The sequence below is a fragment of the Dipodomys ordii genome, unplaced genomic scaffold (genome assembly GCF_000151885.1).
Source record: "Dipodomys ordii isolate 6190 unplaced genomic scaffold, Dord_2.0 Scaffold28, whole genome shotgun sequence".
NCBI lineage: Eukaryota > Metazoa > Chordata > Mammalia > Rodentia > Heteromyidae > Dipodomys > Dipodomys ordii.
The window spans coordinates 6,913,753-6,920,304 of NW_012267244.1; positions in this window are offsets into that span (position 1 = coordinate 6,913,753).

A 6,552-nucleotide genomic window follows, 5' to 3' on the forward strand; every position below is an offset into this window, starting at 1 on the left:
TAGCACCACATAAGCTGAAAAAGTGGAAGTGATGCTGTGGCTCAAGTGGTAGAGTGCTAGCCTTGAGCTGAAGAGCTGAGGGACAGCGCCCAGGCCCAGAGTTCAGGATCCACGACCAACAAGAGAAAATTATTTAGTTTTTGCCCTATTTTTATAAGTCATAGTACCATTAATATTTTTTAAATAGAGAAAAATATCAATCTGTCTGTGTACTGTTTAAAAAAAACTAAGTATATGCTCCTTCCCCAGTGTATTAAATTTTTATTTTTTTAAATATAAATGTTCTGTAGAAAAACGGAAAAATCAGGACAACAGAAAAGAAAATGATTGGGGATTCACAATCTCCAGCTCCACACAAAAATTCACAGCGGATAATCTTTGCTTAGACTCCTAGTTGTTTTCCACTTTGGCCAAGTATGAGAATCACCTGAGGGGGGAGCTGTAAAACCCTGATGCCAAGTCCCACCTCTGAGTTTCTGATTCAGTGTACCTAGGTGGGGCCCAAGAATCAGCATTTCTCACAAAGCTCCAGGCACCACATTGACTTAACTCTTGAATGCATTTCAAGTGGTAGAATTAGAGAACTGCTAGATGTCTTTATTCAATGATTTTCTTCAATTTATCTGTGGAAAATGATCAATTTTTGAGGTAGTCTATACCAATTTGATTCTTTTTAAGTAGCGTATTCTGTGTAGCCCTTAAAAAAATACTTCACTAGGGAATTTCCATCATTGTTATTTTGTAGGAGAAATTGAGATAGCATATTTATTATAAGGCCTGGAATAAACTTCACAGCTTTCCCCATTATGAGCTCTGAATTTTTCCAATCAACCAGGTGACCAGGATCACATCAGGGCCAAGGATGCAATAGACTGAGCATGGCCACATTAGGTCACAGCAGTAAGAAGGGCTCTGCTGGACTGTAACTCAGGAGATCAGGAAAGCTGCTTGAGTACATGTGCTCTCTCGGAGTTATGCAATACGGCAAGAAGTTGATCACAGTGGAGTTAACACCACACATCTGTTGTCACAAACCAGTATCACTGTACAATGAAGCAGATTTTGTTCATCTGTTTACTGACAGAGGTCAGAATTTAAAAAGATCTACCTTTTAAAAAACCTAAAATTTAGGATTCCATGAATCAGCTATTGTTGTAACAGCACCAAGATAAAGGAAAACAGAATAACATTCTAAATTACATAATTACCTAATAAAGGTATTTTCACAGTCCTTATTAATTAAATTAATTGATTAACCCATGTCACTGCACTACTGGCCACCACTTAAAAATACTGATTATCCTTCTTCTGTCTCTCTTTAGATCAGACTTACATGATATTAAGAAGAGTCAAACAAAACTCTATGATTTTTTTCTCTCTCAAATTTGAGCACACTTTGTATTGCTTCTCACAATTTTTATACCACATTTCATATGCTAAATCGAAGTTTTGTTTAATTTTATCATGTTCTCTGTGGAGGAATGGCATAATTTCCCATTTCCTTTATAGAATAACATGTAAACTTTTAAACTGTGTGAAATGTCTCTATTGGACTTGGCTCTTTTTTTACTTTAACTAGTTTTTTCCCAAACATGATTTCCCATTCATTCTTTCTCTTGGTATATAGGCCTAGTCCTGAGCACATAACCTGCAGACTTCACCTGAAATAGCTCATGGACTAATGGATCTCAGCTGGCCTTAGTCAGAGAGGGCTGAAAAGAAGCATAGAGCATGTGTGAGATCCTGAAAAAGTTGTGAAAATGGCAAGGAGAGAGTTACATTATTCTTCAGCTTACACAGGACACTGATAATGGTGGGTATAGTGGGCTCTCTTTGGTCAGACTATCAGACTCCCAGCTCTCATTGTGCACGCTGAGTACCTCATCATTCCGAGATATCATTTTCAGAGTGTAAATACACAATATGGCTCAACCTAATTGTTCTGACAAATAGTAATTAAGTAGATAAAGCTTCAAGGACAGTGACCAGCATGTGATAGCACTTCAGGAAAAATGGCATATTGCTCTAAAGGTTCAGAAGTGTGCCTTCTATTCCATGTTTTTTTCCAATTATCTGAGTAATAATTATAAAATAGATGAGAAATATCAACTGGTCGCTTTAGTTTAAAACTTTTGTATATTTTTTATTGTAAAGAGACTATAGAGAGAGGTTACGGTTACATGACCAAGGTAATGAGTCCATTTCCAAGCAAGCATTGTTACCCCTCCTTTGTTTTCACCCTACCATCCCTTTCCTCCCCACCTCCCCAACTCCTCCCCACCCCAAAGTTGTAAAGTTCATTTTAAACATAGTGTCTTGTACATCTCAATGTTACAATGGTTCATTCTGTATCCTTACTTCAACATTTTGTTATTTTCCTTGCCCGCCCCAAATTAGAAAAATGTATATACAAGTTTCTGGGCACCAACATTAGAGTGAAAAGAGGGGTTATACCATCTGGGAAGAATATACAAAAGAAACAAAAATAATCACATAGTACATTGTAAGTACATTAAAAACAACAGCAACAAAGATAATATCTTCTGTCCCTATCTTGGAGTTCATTTCACTTAGCATTATTTTATATGGTCATATGTATATAGCTTTTTACCTTTTCTGCTTGTCCTAGACATACACTAGTTATTGCAGAAAAGGGAAACCATGGGACCTATGTTTCTTTGGGACTGGTTTACTTTACTTATTATAATTTTTTTCAAGTCTTTCCATTTTCCTAACAAATGGATGGAGGCATAGAATTCATATATATATATATATATATATATATATATATAAAATCACTTTTTCTTTATCCGTTCATCTACTGAGGGGCATCTGGGTTGGTTCCATATCTTAGCTATGGTGATAATGCTGTGATAAACGTAGTTGTGCTGGTAGCTTTAGTATGGCCTTGTTTGTGATCATTTGGGTTAGTGTAAAACTTTTGTTATGCCTATTTTAGTCATTACCTTTGATAGCTATCTTGATTCCAAAGACTAGCTGAAGTATTGCCTAAGTCAAACTACAAAATGATATCCTTGTTGCCAACCTTTCACAACAAATGGAGACCTTTTGCTTTGGGCTCATGGTGAAGCTGGCTGCAGCACCATGGCAGCACACCTGTAAGCTATCAAAGGAGCTCATCAATGTGTGAGGTGCTGATAAAATGTGAGAGCGAATGCAGGATAACTTGTTATATAAAAGTCCCCCAATTTCCCTAAATTGTGCTCATATTGAAACCTGAAAATTTTCTTTTAGCACACCAAGATATTCATTGCAAACAGCAAATAAAACAAAAACAACTTGGATTTACTTACACATCCACTCATGTCTGAGTTGTCCTTGTCTGTCCGAGATCCGATTTCAGACTTCCAGTAGAATCCATGCTCTCAAGAGACTCTGTCTGGAGTGCAACCATTTTTGCAGTTTGTTCAGACATCTGAAGGCTGTGTTCTAAAGTTGTTGTTCTGGTTTTGTGACTGTTCGTTGGTGGGTATGGTGCTATCAGAATAGCAAAGGTGATTTCCACTTTCTGGATTGCATCAATCCCAGTGTGTGGCAGGTAGAATTTTTTTTTCAATTATATAAGCATCTAGATCAACCAGCAATCACAACAGATGTTCAATATCCTTGGCCTTTACAAAGAAGGGATGGATATGTACACATGTAAACTTGACACCAGGGCAGAGTTCATGCCATGAGGCTGATATCCTAAAAGAATTCAGGCACAATAATAAGAAAAGTACTATCTGATCAGCTTCTCGTGTATAAGTCCTGAGAAAAGTTTATATCCACAAATAATGAGCATCAAATTTTAAAGGCCTGAATAAAAAAGGCAACATAAACGACAAATTGTTAGAAAAATAAGAACACTTTGAGATAAATATTGTTCTTGCTTAAAGGTAAATCCAAATGTTGCCACTCACTAAATGTGTATCTTTCAGCACGACTGTCTATATGAGGAAAATAGAAATATGTTTCTCTCAGTATGATTACAAGGATGGTGTGATACACTTCAAAGTGACAGCATAGACTTAGCAACAAGTAGACATCCAATGGGGTAGGGGAAGAGTGCTTTTATTGCTATTATCTGTCCCTTCCACACATATATTCTCAAGATAATTTGCATTTCAGAATTAGCTATTGGACATCCATGCCTTCTCTAAGTAGAATGCACCTTTAGAGGCATAAGATTGAACACTTAGGTGAAAATTAAAGGCTAGATGTATATATGATTTATTTTAAATAGGAATTATGTAGGGGAATAGCTCCCTCAAAATTAGTCTTATGGTGATCACACTTACATAAAAATTAGTCTAGCACATTCCTGACCATTGCTCATATTGGCTCCTTACAGAGTACATCTGCTGTTTAACTGTTGAAGTGCTATGGTTTTGTTATCACAGTACCATTTACTATTGTACCTTCTCCCTTTCTCAGACTATTGGAATAAGCACAGAGCACATCCCTTCTTTATCGCTGTTTATTGTCTCATGTTTGTGTAAATAGTTCTCCCAATTTTATTACAAACCCCAAAAGGTAGACAACATTTGTTTATCGTAATCTTATGGACAACAGTCAATGGTCACAAAAATAATAATCATTTTAGCAAAGTTCTCAGAGGAACAAGCAAGAAAACAACTTCTGAAAATAAGATTAATAAGTCAAGGTAGAATTTTGAAGATTACATGCTAAAGTTTCTTTTTTTAATGTATATATTTTTTATTGTAAAGGTACTGTACAGAGGGTTTACATTTACGTAAGGGAATGAGTACATTTCCTATGGAGCATCATTACCCCTCCTTTGTTTTTTCCCTAACCCTTCCCTCCCCACTTCCCCAACTCCTCTCTCCCTCCCTGTAAAGTTCAGTTTCAACATAGTATCTTATACATCTCCTTGTTACAATGGATCAGCCTGTATCCTTGTTTCAGCATTTTTTTTCTTTCCCCCCCCTCCCCAAACTAGAAAAATGTATATTTAAGATGCAGGACACCAGAATCAAATGCAGTAAAAACAGAGGTTATACCATGGGGGAAGAACATACAAAAGAAACCAAAAAAATCACATAGTACATTATAAGTACATTAAAAACAACAGCAACAAAACTAAAACCTCTAAAGTTTCTAGAACAACTAATTTATAAAGTTTGCTTGTCCACTACTTTCCTTCTGTACCATAATGGAAAAAAAGGGAATTACAACAAGCATGAATCCCAAAGCCCTAAGTATTGGGTCACATAGAGATTTAGAGGGGAAAATGCAAAAGAGGTGGTTTTCAGTCCCTCCAGGGAATCTCTGTGTGTGAGTGAGAGCTCAGGCTCTGGAATTCAGCTCATCCTCTAGCACCTCCAGGAACAGATAGAAACTCATTAATAAACATTCCAGGGAGTCGAGCTTTCCTGGAAATAAATAAATAAATAAAACAAATGAGTGTGAGAAGCCAGCCTGTGCAATTTCAGCTTTAAAAATAGCCGGTATTGTGAAGGCCGCTGTGTGCCTGAGAATCTCCGTGTGTGTGTGTGTGTGTGTGTGTGTGTGTGTGTGTGTGTGTGTGTGTGTGTGTGTGTGTGTGTGTGTATTTATATATATTTCCCCTGGGCTTTCAATATTATCACAGGGAGGCTACATGAGATTTCTTGTCTGGCAATACTGCAAAGCTTATAAGATTTGTAAGGCTCAAAATCACTTTTTGGTCCTTCTAAACACATAGTTTAAGAGGGAGAAATGTTTTGTGTCTTTTGATCGAGTCCATCTTTGGGTGAAGGACAGGCAAGTGATGACTCTTCCTCTCTGACTAAGGACCAGAGTTTTGCCTGCCTTTCTATTTCAGCTCCTCGTTTGCCTAATTGCCTTGTGAAGCTGGCAGGGATGCTTCCTGCAGCCCTGGCTGTGCTGACTGCAGAGACCCTACCTGGCACTTAAAGTTGGTGCGTCAGCATTTAGATTGGAATGAATGAAAAGTCAATAGGGTGACTGCAATGAGAGCATGCACAACTCTCACCTAGTTTTGTCATAATTTTCATTTAGTTACCAAAGACTTACAAAATGTTTAAGATGGTAAGTGAATCTGAACCAGACATACTGCTTTTGCTTAATCTGGTGTTTATTTCATTTTAGTTTTCTCTTTCTGTTTAGAACAAGCAAATCTAACCTGCTTCATGATGATACTCACTTTTATGTCACTATTCTTTATTTGCTCTTATTTTAGATGCAGCTCCTCGTTAGACCAGGTGATAAATATTCATGTATAGATGTGTCAAATTTCTGTTTTAATCTATATTCCAAACTCAAGAGGGTTAATTATTTAAAGCATCTATGTATTTCCCTAGCATGTATCTTTGTAACTTGTCATAACTAAGTCCAAAGTACAGTGCTTTAAATTCCCAGCTTTGCAATTCTGCAAAGATAGAGTTAAACACTATTTGGACTCTGGATGCCGAAGGGGAACTGAAATTCTTCAAAGCCGCTGTCTTCAGTTCTCACAGACAGCTACAGTAACTTTCTGGACAGATTGGGTTAAATATTTTTACAGACCCATTCTAGGATGATAAAGCG